Source organism: Pinus tabuliformis, chromosome 4_2 (genome assembly GCF_031772625.1).
Source record: "Pinus tabuliformis cultivar Carrire ecotype Pingquan chromosome 4_2, CPIR1, whole genome shotgun sequence".
Classification (NCBI taxonomy): Eukaryota; Viridiplantae; Streptophyta; class Pinopsida; order Pinales; family Pinaceae; genus Pinus; species Pinus tabuliformis.
In genome coordinates, this window is record NC_142304.1 from 432,901,378 (window position 1) to 432,918,152 (window position 16,775).

At 37.1% G+C, this 16,775-nt stretch overlaps 1 pseudogene; it reads left to right on the plus strand.

The window, feature by feature from the left end:
* The first annotated feature begins 4,018 nt into the window (after positions 1–4,018).
* On the plus strand, positions 4,019–15,432 carry LOC149169817 (alpha-galactosidase 1-like; annotated as a pseudogene).
* The last annotated feature ends 1,343 nt before the right edge of the window (positions 15,433–16,775 follow it).

Consider the following 16,775-nt stretch of genomic DNA (forward strand, 5'->3'; position numbering starts at 1 on the left):
TTCTAATTCAATCAGTTTAAAAAGAGGAAAAACATTGAAATGGTTCTTGACTCAAGAAGTTCACTTTCACCTCAATTACCACTTAATGAATCAGAGATTAAAACCAAGAACTTAAGATGGATAAATTATTAATGAAATAAGCTCTTAACTTAAGAGACACATAAGGTATTCCATCATAATTCATTCATCTCAATATCAAAATCTCAATAAGAAACTACTTGCATGCAAACAAAGGAAACTAGTTTTAATTCATCATTTTAGTAGATGGGATGCTCAACATGAACACCTGTTTTTCCAACTCGATAAAGTGATGAATAAGCTATTAACTAATGAAATCAATCACTATGCATGAACCATAAAGCAATCTGAAATAAAGCTTTGAAAAACCAGTTCTACAATAACCAGATTACAAGGAAATAAAACTAGTTAACAAGGAAGTGTACTTAGCTTGGAATGGGGGCCCTCCACCCTTGCCTTGCACACTTGAGAGGTGATATCAGAAGCTTAAATTCATTCACACATCCATGTCATTGAACAGAAAAATAATAATAACACAAGTCTTCAAATTAACTCCTCAATCCAAAGGTGTCACAGCATAAAAGTATAATAAGTCAATACATAAGCCATCAAAGTTTTGGCTTTAAATAAGAAGTCTAATGAAACAAAATGATCTATATTCACTCAAACAAACCCATATACACTCATCCACCTATCTAAGTTTAATTCATTACTCCCATCCCAGGAAAGATGACCAATCCTATAGAATCTCAAAAACTGCCCTATTTCTATGGGATTTCTGAATGACTAGTCATCATTGACTAGCACCAAATGGACCTAATAAAGCTTGTTCTGTTCAAACTAAGAATAGCTGGCTTAGTCTTAGTTCCCAAGCTATCCATCCATGCATTCCATTCATGCCCAAGTGTCCTGTAACCATATCAACCATAGAGCTATTACGGGAATTTCTGAATCTGCCAATTTTGCACTAAAAACCAAATTTTCATAAAAACTTTAGAAATTGAGAAATTAAAATTAAATACTTGAATGGATATCAAATATACATCAAAATGGGATAAATGAAGGGGAAATGGATGGGAAATAGATGGATAAGTAAGTTTCTTTGAGCAAAAATAAGACCAAAACTAACACCCAACATCTCTCCCTTGCTTATCATCAAGCATGTCCCCATGCTTTCTTACTCCTCTTTGACCTTCTTCTCTCTGTAGTAGATGTTGTACCTGTAGATGCTTCCTGTTGTGCTGCCTTGACCTAACAATCGAAACCTGTGTCATGTCTTTCCCTGAACAAAGCTGCTTTGACCTTCTGTTTTTCATACTTTGCCTGCCACATGTTCTTTTCCTTTAGCCATTTAAATGCTTGCTTAGAAAGTAGATCATTTTTCCTTTTCAGTCTCCCCAATTCTTCATTTAATTTTTCATTTTCCTTAACCAATTTAGCATTATCTTTCTTATTTGCCTTGTTTTCTTCTTTTAATTGTTTCTCCAAGATTTTGCTAATTTCCAATTGGTCAGTTAAGTCCCTGATTCTTCCCAAATTGATTTATGTCTCAAAACCTTGTGTTGTTTTCATTAGTGATGCTGCTGTTCCATCATTATATGAAGAATCCCTCTCAAATACTTCTTGTGCAATATCATTTTCTTCTTGTTGTCTTGGGGAATATGTTTCTACTTCCTTGTCTAAGTCAATGGGACTTTTATTGCTAAATCTTCTAGGAATAGACATAACAGATGTTTCATTTTCCTGCATGGCCATGTTATTATGTTGTTTAGCTCTTGTTCTGGGATACAAGGGTGAATTCATCAATCCTCTATTTTCCTGCTCTGTTTTATCCTGTACTTCATTAACCTATTCAATGAACTGATTTTTAGACATGAACTCTCTCCACACTGTGCCCTGTGACCTCACCTGATACTCAACTAGGATTTTGATCAATCCTTGGTGGTAAATCTGTCCTGCTTTAGGCCTGTGTTCATGTTTTACTGTTTCAATCATTCTCAAGAGGCTCCTATATAGGAAATAAGGCAAGTTAATCCTATCCTCTCCCTTAATATGCTATAGAAGTTTGACATGATACAAGTGGGCAACGCTATATCCTCTATCACAAGTCAAAAATTTCTGGATGACCAAAACCAACTCACCCCATGGTTCATTGAACCATTCCCTGGGTATCCCTTTTGTTCTATCAAATGTCCCTTTCCGGTTCTTCTCAAGAAAGAAAGTCTAAGCTTTCTCCTTGAAGTGTAGGCCTTTGTAATACTTCTCACCTATCATGGGTAGATCTACAGCTTGGGAAAGATATTCCTAGGTTACAGGAATAGTGACATCTCCTACCCGTGTCTGGTCCTGACTGAAGTTATTTATAAAGTCCTTGGTTATCTGTTCAGAGTGGCCATCAAATTTTTGTAAAAAGCTTATCATCCCTGTTTCGTAAAGTTTTTCTATAGTTTCCTTCCCCCAGCTCTCTATCTGCAATTTTGGCTCTACTCTGACTGACATTGTTTCTGAAAACCAGTGAATGAATTCCTCTGCTGTTACTAATTTCATTTTGACAACAAAAATATAACTATTGTTCATTTTAAAAATGAAATTTTGATAGCAAAGAAGCTTACCTTCCTCCTCTCAACAACTTAACTCTGATTTCCTTAACCTCTATTTACTCTTCTCTCTGCAACAGCACTATTTTAGTTCCGTGTTTAAGCAAGCAAACACCTGTATACCCCTGTCAATATGCTAATCTCTGTTCTTGAAAACAAAATACATATGCAAACAATGTTCCATGTATGCTCATTGCCTTATATTGTTGCCAAAATCAAACCATCATTTTACTGTATATGTACAACCAAGAAAACTAAGGAGTGTTTCGCATGCATATGGCTCTCGGTCTCATCATAAAAGCTTTTTAAATTTCCAAAATGCTCTCGGCCTAATAAAAAACATTTGCAAAAATTCTCTTGACTGTATCACAAAATTTTGGAAATTGTAAACATGCTTGCGGGCTCATCATGAAAAATTTAAAAAATGCTCTTGGCTATATCATAAAAATTTGCAAAAAGGCTCTCGGCCTCAGCATGAAAGTTTGAAGATTATAAACATACTCTTGGCCTCAAAACACAAATGATAAAGAAAAAACACAGCGCATTTAAATTGAGTTTTAAATGGCTCGGCAATCAAACTCCCTTTGGCAACCAAAAATTTCACATGGCATGGCTCGTTCAGCCCTTAGAAACTTCAATCCCCTATTTCAGTTAAAATGAAAACAACAACTCATAGGCAGCAAGGGTTCATAACAGAGACTTATGTCGTTTCATGCATATGATATATTGGATTGACTGTTGTTTGAAGTGTTAATGGAACGGCGCACAACAAAACAAAGTGTGTAAGCAAAACAAGGCACAGTGCGCATTCAACCAACAGCGTGTACAATTCAATCAACAATCACTGCCATGCAACATAAACACGCCATAACAATCATATTTTGTGACTCCTCTATTCATAGAATTTGTTGTGAACACGACACGTCATTAAAACTCCACCCTAACGTGTTATGCATGTAATGCATTCACATTTAAATACAGCGCGATTCACTAGTAGTTTATGCCAAGATTTACGCAGTGAATCAACTGATTTAGTGTGGTGGTTTTGGCGTTACTTGTTATCAATGAGTGCTTGAGGAATATCCGGCGCTCCAAATCCCTGTTCAACCATTCAATTGACTGGTGGCAAGGGCAGAGTAACGTAACCATTAATAACAGATAATTCATAACTTATACTCCACTGTGTGCCGAGCTTAAACAATTATTCCATTACCTGATTGAATCCCGAAAATCGGTGATCACTGGACGTTAGAACCAGGATGATTTCCTTCTTAAATTCGCCTAAACTCACTTCACCCTCCTTTTCACTAGTCTGCAGCTCCAAACACCATCTCTCTGAGCTATTTGGCAATGAGGAATGAGGTTTAAACAGCGCAAGAACTCAGTCGGTTCATGACCGTTTCATGGGTGTACTGTGTGCTTCTTATTCATTGGTGTTACAGTGCGTGGTTGGTATGGCCGTCCTGTTTGACCAGTCGCCCGACTGTGTCATGAGGATGGCCAAATCATCGTTTTATTTTGAATGGCATGCGCATAACCCTTGCACAGTGCACTGCCCAATGACAACCGGTTGCCATGCCACCGTGTTGAACCCGTACCTGTGTGCTGGCCGTTTGTCGTTTTGGTTATATCGTTTTATTCATTGCTGCTGCGTTTAACATTATTGCCACCGTCGTGTGCGTGCAATGATATTCAAGCATTGTTTGTATTGCAATGATGTGTATGCAATTACCATTTGACAACACCCCGCCGCAATGCTTATATGCACAGTCGTGCCATATGGTTTGCGCGCGGCCGTCCACCATTCTTTATATCATATGCACCTTTTTTATATGCCTTCACTTATATCATATACCATATGTTTTGTACCATTGTTTCATATACCATATGTATTAACCTTATATCATATGCGCTTTGGGTTATGATATATATATATATATATGACTATAGCGCATTCACACCATTTGGACTATGGTATATGGTTTGATATGGTATATATTAACTTTGATTTCCATATAGCGCATGAGTTTTGTTTGAATTATATAGCATATGTTTATAATTTTAAAATGACCATCTTGGGTCATATTTTAAAATTATCACCATCACTAATGCTTGAGTTGTATGTGCCGGTTGAAAGTTGTCTCAGTTTGGTCTTTTTAAGCTCTTAAAGAAAAATACTTAGGGGTAATAGGGTTAATGAAAATAGGGAATATGTATGGAAATGAAAGGGAATAGGGTTATGATGTATAAAGGTTATAGGATATGTATAGGGAATATAGGATATGAATGATAATGAATATCCTCAGGTATTAATTTCAACTTAACAAAAACTAAAAATTTCTAAGAAAAATTTGAATTTTCAAGCACAAAATGACTATGCATATACTCCCCTGGATGATGGCTGTACAAGTGGGATGAAATCAATTGATCAGATGTTGTAGATGGATCAAAAATTAAACTTTATTACTGCTCCTTGTTCTTCATGCTTTGGTTCTTGAATTGTTAGTCAGGTCCCTCTGTAATGATTCTTTGTTTCAGGTCCCTCTACACTGCTTACAAAATATGCACATGTTGTTTTAACATTGGTAGGTCTTTCAGGTCCTTCGGTAATGATTCCTTATTTCAGGTCCCTCTGTTGACAATACAAGTTCCTTCTATACTTCAGCTTTCCAGCTAAAGATCTGATGCAAGTCTCCCCCTTGTTTAGGATGTGACTTGTCCTCAAGTCAGTTGTTGGTGGAGAGTGCCTGCATTGAAATTATGTGAGAATAATAGAACAAGAATAAGGAATTCATAGAGTCCAAGTTTCCCTGGTTTTCCCCTATGAATTCATGTTTGCTAAGTGCCAGTTGCCTAGTTTTCACTAGCAAACAAATTATTTTTTACGTTTTTTTTATGTTGTTTTTGTTTTTGTTTTTATTTATTTATTTATTTATTTTTATTCAACTATAATACTGGAAGATGGCTGAGCCTGGTGTGCCATGACTTCCAGTTCTGTATCTTCTATCAGTTGTTTCATAAATGCTTCTTTACTGATAGGCCTATTATAAATTTTGAGCCTATGTCCATTTACTATAAATGAGGTGGAGTCCTGGTCGATTGTCCTGATCTTGACTGCTCCATTGTCAAAGATTTCGTCAATTTCATATGGGCCTAGTTAGTGTGTTGTGAACTTTTCTTTGAAGTCTTTTAATTTGGAGTCAAAAAGTAATGCCTAGTCTCCCTTGCGAAATGTCTTTGTTTTGATATATCTGTCGTGCCACTTCATTCTTTATTGTTGCACCAATGTAGTATGTTCCATGGCTTGTTGACGATGCTCATCCAATTGATTCAGTTCCATGATCCGCTGCTGTTGTGCTTCTGTCAAGTCTAGTCCTAGTTCAGCTGCTAGTCTGTGTGTTTGTATCTGAAACTCTATAGGTAATAAGGCCTCTTTCCCATATACTAACTGGTATGGACTAAAACCAGTTATATTCTTCCATGTGATTCTGTAGGCCCATAGTGCATCTTTTAATTTTTTAGACCAATCTTTTCTGTTCATTTGTACTGTTTTTGTCATGATATTTTTTAGGACTTTATTTGTTGATTCAACCTGCCCATTTGCTTGAGGATGATATGGTGTAGATTTCCTGTGTTTGATCTTGTATTTCTCTGTTAGATCTCGTACCAGCTTTGATGTAAAATGTGTTCCTTGATCTGTTACAATTTGTCTAGGTACTCCATATCTGACAAAGATTTCTTCAAAAAGAAAGATGACCACTGTATCTTCTATTGCTCTGTTCACTGCTTTAGCCTCTGCCCATTTGGTTACATAATCTGTACATACTAAGATGTACCTCTTTCTATTTGATGGTGGATTGATAGGTCCAACAAAGTCAAGTGCCCATTGCTCAAATGGTTCTATGAGGACCTGTGGCTTCAGCGGCATCTCATCTGTTATGATTGGTCTCCCTGTTCTCTGGTAGCTGTCACATTGCTTGACATATTTCTTAGAGTCTCTGAAGATGGATGGCCAGTAATAGCCCAGTTGCAGCACCTTATATGCTGTTCGTTTATCTGCAAAATGGCCACCACATGGTTCATCATGACATGCTCTTAAAATGTCTAATATTTCATCTTCTCGCACACATTTTCTAATTATCAAATCTGAACCAGTATAAAATAAATCACCATTTACCCAACTATACCTAGAGCTTTCTCTAAAAATTTTGTGTTTTTGCTTTTTAGTGAATTGAGTTGCAAACTTTCTAGAAGATAAATAGTTTGCAATGTTTGCAAACCATGGTGTTTTTACTGTGATGGCAAACAGGTGTTCATCTGGAAAGTTATCTGCAACCGGGTTTGGATCGTTGGGTGAATGTATGTGGGATAGAAAGTCAGCCACTTGATTTTCCTTGCCTGGCCGATCTTGTATTGTGATATTAAATTCTTGCAATAACAATAACCATCTTGTTATTCTTCCATTGGTGATGGGTTTATTCATCAAGTATTTGATTGTTGAATGATCCGTATGAATGAAAACTTGATATCATGTTATATAGTGCCTGAATTTGTTTACTGCATGTATAACGGCTAACATTTCTTTCTCTCTGACTGTGTAGTTCAATTCTGCAGGTGTTAGATTCTTGCTTATAAAGTATATTTCATAATTGAACAAGTTCTCTTTCTGTCCAAGAGAGGCACCTATCATGGTATCAGATGCATCAGTTGATATATGAAATGGCAAAGACCAGTTTGGCCCTCGAAGAATGGGTGCAACTGATAATTTCTCTTTCAGAATTTGAAATGCATTTTGATAATCATTTGTCCAGTGAAATTCAATATCTTTTGCTAATAGTTTGAACAAAGGTTGGGCTATTTTACTGAAGTTTTCAATGAATCGTCTATAATAGCCTGCATAGCCTAAGAAGCTTCTTACCTCTTTCTGTGTTGTAGGAGGTATTAAGTTTACTAGGACTTGGATTTTTGCTGGATCCACCTTAATTCCTGAAGCAGAAATATGGTGTCCCAGAACTATTCCTTCTGTCAACGTCATATAGCATTTCTCATTGCTTAATGACAAATTTGTTTTAATGCATCGTTTCAAAACTTTCTCAAGGTTGTTTAGGCAATCATTATATGTGTTTCCATAGACTGTGAAGTCATCCATGTAAACCTCTACACATTCATGAATTAGATCAGCAAATATTGCAAGAACTGCTCGTTGAAAAGTTGCAGGTGCATTGCATAAACCAAATAGCAAAACATTATATGCATAGGTTTCCCATGGGCAAGTGAATGTTGTCTCATCTTGGTCTTCTGTGGCTATTCTTATCTGGTTGTATCCGCTAAACCCATCCAAGAAGGAGAAAAATTTCTTTCTAGCTAATGAGTCTAACACTTGATCAATGAATGGTAGAGGAAAATGATCTTTTAGTGTAGCTTTGTTTAGTTCCCGATAGTCCACACATACCCTCCACTTTCCATTTTTCTTTGGTACAATATCCAGTGGAGAAACCCATTGACTATCTGAAATAGGATAGATGAATCGAACATTTAACAATTTTTGCAGTTCCTCTTTCACTATTTCTTTCATCATGGGATTCATTCGTGTTTGAGGTTGTCTTACAAGTTTAAGTTGATCATCTGTATAGATGTGGTGGATACATGTGCTAGGATGGATTCCTTGCATGTCAGTATAATCCCAGGCAAAATCTTTTGAATATTTCTGTAATAATGCAATTACCTCTTGCTCTTGTGCTGATTGCAACTCGTTTCCAATGTTTAAATGTTTTCCAGGATATACCTCAATTGTTTTTATTGTTGGATTGGAGATTGTGTTTACAGGAAAGATGTCTATAAAAGATTTCTGCAGAGTTTGAGTAGTACAAGTTTCCTAAAATCATTGATTCAAAAGGTTACTTGCAGCTTCATATTGGACTTCTCTAAGCTGCTCTGAAATACTTGGTTCTGAAATGAAAAGATCCATTAAGTCTCCATTCTCTTCTTCTTCTCTAAAATCAAAGAATTGATTTATACTTAAAACTGATTTAGTTTGTTGTTTCTCTTGATTTTCAAGCACTGATTCTAAAGAAGTTGATTGTGCAGGTGAATAAAGAGCAATGTGTTTCCTTTCATCTCCATGTGAAATAATCATGCTTCCTGATCTGCATCCTATGAAGGCATCAGCGGTAGCTAACCATGGTCTGCCTAAGATTAGAGGATGTCCTCCCAAATTTGTTTTTGGTTGCAAGATAAGGAAGTCAACTGGATACTCCCATGAATCCAAAGAGACTATGATATCTTCTAATATTCCTTCAGGAACAACTTTAGATCTATCTGCTAGTTCTAAGATTGTAGAAGTTGATCTAATGTTGTTTAAATGCAAAGTTTTCATTGTCTCCATTGTCATTACATTTATAGCTTCTCCCAAGTCTATTAATGTGTTTGGTACTGAGAAATTATATATTGATATAGTAACCATAGGGATACCAGGATCAATATATTTCTCTACTATGGTTTGTGTAGACATGAGACTTGCTAGTTTACCAATGACTTGGATTGTAGTAGGATCCTTCTTCTTTTACTCTGATTTCTTAAGGCACAATTCCTTTATTGTTTTAGCATATATTGGTATTTCTTTAATTGCCTTCAACAAAGGAATTTTTACATAAGCATTTTTTAACTCATCCAAGATATCAAATTCAGGAAGGGTTATTTTGTTTTGTTGTTCCATTAACCTTTCAGGATAAGGTGGTGTTTGTGTTGTAATGTTTGTTCCTTTCTGAATTTGTATCTCAGTTTGTGATGTTTTAGGTGATTCTCCTTGTTCATTTGGTTCTTCTATGATTGGACGAGAATCCTTTTTAAGCACTTTTCCAGACCTTAGATGGACATCATTAAGATGAAGAATCGAATATGTGGGAAAACATGCTGCTTCCTCTACAGTGTATGCGGATTTGTCCACCTTATTATTTGGATTTGCCATTGGTTGGGCTGGTAATTGAGTTGGTCTGGGTTGATTTGTGGGTAACTGTAACTGTTGTGGTTGGGTCAACAATGGCGGTGGATTCTGCTGTGGAAATGGGATGGATTGTGGATATGCAGAATGTTGTTGTTGAAATGGTATGGATTGTGGATATTGTGGATATGCAAATGGCTGTTGGTATTGTTGCTGGTATTGTTGTTGATACTGTTGAGGTGGCTGGTTTCCATAACCATATCCTCTCCAACCTTGTACAGGTTGTTGTGAATATTGTTGTGGAGGCCAAGCTTGCCATGGCATTGGAGGGGTCCAAGGATTTTGAGGTGGGTAGAGGTAATTTTGTTGAGGGAATTGTTGTTGATTTTGTTGAGGCATCCTAGGTTGCCATGGTCTTCGTGGTGCTACATAATAGAAACCTTCTATTCCTGGCACTTCTTCCATTGAGTTCATTTGTAATTCTTTCAATCTTAGACAATTTTCTGTGGAATGATTTTCTGTACAAAGACCACAAACCTGAACACTATCCAAAGGACATTCTCTCAATGGATGTTTCTTTCTACATTTGGAACAAAAGATTGCTAGAGCTTGTTCTTGTTCTTCTTTCTTCTTGTTTGCCTTTAGCACATCTACTTGTGTCCCTAATGTACTCAAGAGATCTGTTTTGAAGTTTTCCAATAAACTTCCTATTTCAGCTCTTGTTATCTATCCTGCAGCTGACTTTGCTGCTTTTGAACTTGCTTCTCTTCTTCCTGTTTTTGATCTTCCTCTAGAATATTTTTGACATAACTCAACAATTTCATCGAATGGTAGGTTTGAAATGTCTCCTTTACCCATCACATTCAAAATGTCAACGTATTCATCCCTTACACCCTTGAGAAAGATTGTTCAAACGATTTCTTGATTTAGAGAGTGTTGTTTAGATTTCTGTAGATTATATGCAAATCTTTCCAAATATTCTTCTAAACTTTCATCTTCTTGTTGTGTCATTCTGAAAACATCTTCCTTTGAATCTCTAGATCTACAATAAGCTTGATATTTCTTAAGGAAGATGGATCTCATATCATCCCAAGAAGCTATTGTTTGTTCTCCTAAACCCATAAACCATTTCAAAGCTGCTGCTTTTAATGTTGCAAGGAAAAGATGAAGTTTATAAATGTCATCAGTGTATCCATATGTTCTACATAGAATATCAAATTCAAACATAAATGCATCAGGATCTTCCGTGGACATTCCATGAAAGTTTGGCAATACAGAAGGTGGAATATTTTTCATTTTCACTTCTTCTCCTAATATTGCACTTGTGTCTACTATTGGAAAGCCAGAGGTAGTCTCTTGATCATTACCATCTTCTTGTCTTTTCCGATCATTTTCTATCTTTCTATCATTTTCTTGTTTTGCCTCCTCCTCTCTCTTTCTTCTCCATTCTCTTTGTTGTCTTTCATATTCAGCTCTTTGTTCAGGAGTGAAAATAATAGATCCATGTCCCTCTTCTGCCATTGGTTGATCTGTTTCAATTTTGAGTGGAGTTTCAGGTTGTTGGAAGATAGGAGGATTTATGGATGGAAAGACAGGTTGTTTTCCTTTGATAATTTCTTTTTGTTTTCCGGAAGTTGAAGATTGTTTTTGCTTTGCTTCCCAAGCTAACAAAGTTTGCCTCTCAATCAAAGTTAATATTTGTCCAGTTCTTTGTTTTTCTGCCAATTCCTCAATTATTGGATTTCCAGTAACTGGGGTGTTTGATGATCCTATCTCTATTTGTGGGGGCTTTTTGATAAATCTACCTTGAGGATCTCTATATCTAGGCATAAAGAAACATAACTAAAAAGGAATGTAACTAATGTTTTTGTTGTTTTGAAATTTATCTTTCTATTGACTATGCCGATATTTGCCTCCCTGGCAACGGCGCCAAAATGTTGAGCTAATTTGTGTACCTAAATTAACACAATTATTTCTTATCAATCCAGGTTGTTTATGCTTTGAGGCAAGTTCACTATATGTGAAGATTAGATGTAATCAAACCTTGAAAGATAAGTTATTCAAAAGCTAGAAGTAATACATTCTATAATTCTAATTCAATCAGTTTAAAAAGAGGAAAAACATTGAAATGGTTCTTGACTCAAGAAGTTCACTTTCACCTCAATTACCACTTAATGAATCAGAGATTAAAACCAAGAACTTAAGATGGATAAATTATTAATGAAATAAGCTCTCAACTTAAGAGACACATAAGGTATTCCATCATAATTCATTCATCTCAATATCAAAATCTCAATAAGAAACTACTTGCATGCAAACAAAGGAAACTAGTTTTAATTCATCATTTTAGTAGATGGGATGCTCAACTTGAACACCTATTTTTCCAACTCGATAAAGTGATGAATAAGCTATTAACTAATGAAATCAATCACTATGCATGAACCATAAAGCAATCTGAAATAAAGCTTTGAAAAACCAGTTCTACAATAACCAGATTACAAGGAAATAAAACTAGTTAACAAGGAAGTGTACTTAGCTTGGAATGGGGGCCCTCCACCCTTGCCTTGCACACTTGAGAGGTGATATTAGAAGCTTAAATTTAGTCACACATCCATGGAATTGAACAGCAAAATAATAATATCGCGAGTCTTCAAATTAACTCCTCAATCCAAAGGTGTCACAGCATAAAAGTATAATAAGTCAATACATAAGCCATCAAAGTTTTGGCTTTAAATAAGAAGTCTCATGAAACAAACTGATCTATATTCACTCAAACAAACCCATCTACTCTCATCCACCTATCTAAGTCGAATTCATTACTCCCATCCCAAGAAAGATGACCAATCCTATAGAATCTCAAAACTGCCCTATTTCTATGGGATTTCTGAATGACTAGTCATGATTGACTAGCACCAAATGGGCCTAATAAAGCTTGTTCTGTTCGAACTAAGCATAGCTGGCTTAGTCCTAGTTCCCAAGCTATCCATCCATGCATTCCATTCGTGCCCAAGTGTCCTACAACCATATCAACCATAGAGCTATTACGGGAATTTCTGAATCTGCCAATTTTGCACTAAAAACCAAATTTTCATAAAAACTTTAGAAATTGAGAAATTAAAATTAAATACCCGAATGGATATCAAATATACATCAAAATGGGATAAATGAAGGGAAAATGGATGGGATATAGATGGATAAGTAAGTTTCTTTGAGCAAAAATAAGACCAAAACTAAGGCCCAACACATCTACTTGATTGGTTACAATGGAAGACACATTACACATGATTTTACATACTGCAGTAGTATGCAGGTGGTTGTCATCTTGATTTGAAACCCTCAAATCTTGATGGACTGCTGCCATTGAACAAGCTTTGTAAACACTTGTTTTAGTTAAGTCAGTCATGAGTCATTTCCTTTTGCATAGAGTCAAGTTTTTCAATCATTTTAGTTCACATTGAGTCAGTTTGATTCAAGTTTCAGTCAATAAATTGAGTCATGTTGGTTTATCACAGTAATGGACTCCATAGCCCAATGGAGGAAGGCACTGTCTGCTCACCCAAAAATCTGTAGTTCTTGGCACCTCTAAGGAGCTACCATCTCTATTCGAGCCAATGTTAGTGTCAGTCTTTACAGCCTTCCTCCAGTGATTAAACATGCTCTTACAAAGTGATTTTAGTGTGTCAAGGTCAAATTTTGTCATTTTAGTGAGTCTTCAAGCAAAATTTGGTCACTAGGCATTGGGTCTAGGGTTTGATTTTACCCTTGTCAAAGTTGGCCAAATGTCGGTCCATGTCATAGTTCAGCATAGTGTACCATCATTCAGAGAGTTTTCATTATCATGTCAACTACCACTGGGTCATTTTACACCTTGTTCATGCTTCAGTTGCGCCTAGGTAAGGTCATTTCCCTCTCCTAGGGTTTTGAAGGCAATTTCTCTTGAACGACCAAATCATAGGTAAAAATTGTATCTGGATGTTCATACACCTTCCCCTATCCTTAAATTACCTTATCAAACACTTCCCATCACTAAGATCCCCAAAATTCCTCATTTTCACACAAACCCTAGTTTCTTGCTACAACCTGGCAATTTTCTAGGTTGGACCTGTGTTTTGCCTTTTGGACCCCTTCCCCTCACTCAATTTCAGATATTCCACTTTAACCTACTTCCTAACATCCCTCCTTACTTTCCAAAATTTCCTGAAGAATTTATAAGCTCCCTATCCCCTTCGTTTCGCTTCATTTCGACAAATCCCTTGTTCCACACATCGGGGTAGGTTTCGCTCAAATGATGTTTCTGAGCAATCAAAGATGAATTTATGAAAACTAAGAGAGGTTTCTGTCCAAAATAGGCCAAGGAAGAAACAAATCTTTCAATTTTTACACATGTGTCATGGTTTTAGAGAAATGTCAAAAATACAATTGCCTCAGGAGAATTGATGCACCTCTGAAGTGACCTTGGGAAAATCAAGTTTTCTCCTAGCTACGTTGGCCACATGAATTACTTGATGAGTCAAATGATAACTAGACACAAAGAGCTTTCCAATGAGATGATATGAGCTCAATTTGGAGTTGAGGAAGACATTCAAAAGTTGACTGTAACAGCACTCTGCCTTGAGGCAGCCTCACTGGGCACATTTTGACCAGTCTTGGGAGATTTGACTTTTGATAGGGAAGATGAACTCAAAATTGCAAAATTTGGATTGGGTTCGAAATCGGACTCAAATACCTTTCCAAAGAGCTATCCTACACCCAATTGGGACACAGGGAAGGCCTCCAAACGTCACCTGGAAAAGAGCGTGACGCACAGAGGGAGTGCGGCGCACTAGGAGAGATTTTCCAGTGTAAATTTACATTGGCGCGGTGCACATGGAAGGCACGACGCATATAGCTAGGAAAGCATGAAAATTATAAATTCACTCAAAAATATCCTAAATTCACATTGATACAAGTTTCAGCAGGTGATGTTCAGGCAAATATTCCACCAAGGGGATGGAATTCATATGACTCGTTTTCATGGATTACCTCCGAAGAACAGTGTGTACAGAATGCGCAGATTGCTTCCCAAAAGCTGCTACAACATGGTTATGCGGAAAATAAAAGAAGTATCATCTCAAAATTCTCCAGGATTTGATATCTTAGATTAATGGGGAAGGCCAATCCCAAATCCCACAAGATGGCCATCTTCAAAAGGAGGCAAAGGGTTCAAGGAGGTTGCAGATAATGTGCATAAGATGGGTCTCAAGTTTGGCATTTATGTCAAGCGTGGAGTTATTACTCAAAGTAGTTAATGCTAATACTCCAATCATGGGATACTAGGGTGTCCCTTATGAAGAAAGTGGGAAGATTTGGAATGCTAAAGACATTGGTCTAATCAGTCAAACTTGCTACTGGATGCTTGCATGTTCATGAATGTTCAAACTAACCTAGGAGCTGGGAGGGTTTTCCTCAGATCATTATATACCCAATATGTTGAATGGGGAGTTGATTTTGAGATTAAAAGAGCTTGATCATCATATGGTGTACTCTCTCTAACCTGGAAGTGATGCTACACCACAAATGGCCATGCAAATAAACTCTTTTGTCAATATGTATCGAATAACAAATGATGATTGGGATAACTGGAGCGATGCAGAGTTCCACTTCGATGTGTCAAGAGATTTTGCTAAATATAATTTGATACGAGCAAATTGTTTAAGGGGGAAGTCTTGGCCAGTTTTAGACATGCTTCCACCTGGATGGTTAACTGACCTTGGTGTAAAAGAAGGTCCACATCGCTTTAGCAACCTTAATTTGGATGAACAAATAACTCAGTTGACTCTATGGGTGATGGAAAAATCTACACTCATGAGGAGGAGACCCACAGTGATTCACCAATAGAGGTACATGCACCCAGTAGGCCTCATAGAGCTGGCAAAACATCTATGAAGACCAATAGGTTGCCAAAAGAAGCCTAAATGAAAGAGCACCTATTCAACAGGAGATAGAGGCTGATTGAGAGGTTTGGCTCGAGAGCATCCACATCCACTTAGAGAAGCTGTTGGAGAAAGCAAACAAGGACAGGGACATGCTGAGGCACATGAAAAATCACTATTGGACACGGAACAAGGTTTGCAAGGCACGAATAAGGAATTTGAAGGCAAACTTAAGGAAGGCATCAAAAGGGAAAAAGAGGCAAAAGAGAAAGATCGGCTTTGAATCTTGGCTGAGGCTTGCTTAGCACATCATAGCACCCCATAGAGAACCTCCATCCCAAATTTCAAGGAATTTGGGGTATTTTTGGTCGCATGGTAATTTTTTGGGCAAAAAACAGGGATTTTCTCCCTGTGCGTCGCACCAATGGCGCGACCCTAAAATTCTAGAGCTCCAAATGAGGAATGGTTTGCATTTTCAGATTCAGAATGGAAAATCACGACTACTGGTGTCTGGGCAAGAAATTTTGACAATATCTGGGTCTCCTAAAGGTTAAAAAACACCCAAAAATGGCCTCTCTACCACTTTTTTGACACATAGAAAGCAGTCTTGGGAGAATGGATATTTGGAGGGGCAAATTAGCACCAAATTTGAAAATTCTAGTTGGGTTAGAAAGTAGACAGGACAAGCTTTCCAGAAATCCCACTTGGGCACATTTTGGACAACTGCAAGTGCCCCAAAACAGGCCCTAAAGTAGCACAATGCACAGAGAAAATGGCGCGACGCACAGAGGAAAAAATTGCCAATTTGCTTCCGTTTCGCGAAATTTCGGTTCGTGACTTCTCCAAGTGGGCCCTCTCATCTACAATTCGTTCTTTTGGCACCAAAGGTGGCATTTAAAGTATTTTCTCTCCAGATGGGCTTCTATCCAAGTGGTGAAGGAAGGCAAAAGGTCACCAAGGCCAAATGTCATGTTTGTAACACTGCACCTGTAGCCGATGGTTCGCTCTTCATCTCCATTTTCTAATGATTTGAGTAACTCCCCAACCCTTGGGAATTATATCTCTTCATTACACATTCTATATATTGTATGCAAGCTATTTTCAAGGGGTTGGTTGGCTTGTAAGTTCTGGGAGACTTTGGGAAAGAAACTCTATTTTTGCATTGTGTATTTTGATAGAGAATTAATGAAAGGCAGTGGCTATGTTTCATGAGATTCTTGTGGTTGTGAGTGTAGCAAATGTGTTTCTTATGTTTTCATATGTATTTTTTTATGTTTCATAATTCAATTCACGCTCATTTCCAGTGAA